General features: G+C 39.1%; 1 non-coding gene across 1 annotated transcript; it reads left to right on the top strand.

Moving 5' to 3' along the window:
- Nucleotides 1-316: 316 nt before the first annotated feature.
- Nucleotides 317-423, top strand: LOC131505767 (U6 spliceosomal RNA). The gene has a single exon (XR_009258543.1). It is a non-coding gene; the product is annotated as a U6 spliceosomal RNA (small nuclear RNA).
- The last annotated feature ends 322 nt before the right edge of the window (nt 424-745 follow it).

Raw genomic sequence — 745 nt, 5'->3', positions numbered from 1 at the left:
AAGCAGGCTCCAGGCTCTGAGCTGTCAGCACAGACCCAGATGTGGGGCTTGAACTCATGAACTATGAGATCATGAACTAAGCCAAAGTTGGACACCTAACCGACTGAGCCACCCAGGAGCCCTTGAGCTTTCTTCTTTAGGTTATGTAAGAACTACTGATGAGTTTTAAGTTAATGAGTCATGGAACAGATACGAAAAGCTTTATTTAAAAAATTATAACTTCGGCAGTGAAATGGATCTGGTTGGAAGTTTGGATGAAAGGCTCCTAAACCAGAGGCTGTTTATTACAAAATTACTTAGGAAATGTTTAGTACCTGTGCTCACTTCGGCAGCACATATACTAAAATTGGAACAATACAGAGAAGATTAGCATGGACCCTGCGCCAGGATGATGCACAAATTTGTGAAGCATTCCATATTTGTTTAAAGGAGTTTGTGACCACTAAACTGGCCCTGCACGAAATTTTAAGAGGCATTCTCTGAGGGGAGAAAATATGAAAAACAACAACAACAACAACAACAACTAAATAAATAAATAAAAACCAAAAGCAACAAAGACTAGAAAGGAGCAGAGAACACCATCAGAAACTCCAACTCTACAAGAAACATAATGGCAATAAACTCATATCTTTCAGTATTCACTCTAAGCGTCAATGGACTAAATGCTCCAATCAAAAGACATAGGGTAACAGGATGGATAAGAAAACAAGATCCATCTATATGCTGTTTACAAGAGACCCACGTT

Source organism: Neofelis nebulosa, chromosome 2 (assembly GCF_028018385.1).
Source record: "Neofelis nebulosa isolate mNeoNeb1 chromosome 2, mNeoNeb1.pri, whole genome shotgun sequence".
NCBI lineage: Eukaryota > Metazoa > Chordata > Mammalia > Carnivora > Felidae > Neofelis > Neofelis nebulosa.
The sequence above is the reverse complement of the archived record's forward strand: the minus strand, read 5'-3'. Positions and strand labels throughout refer to the sequence as shown.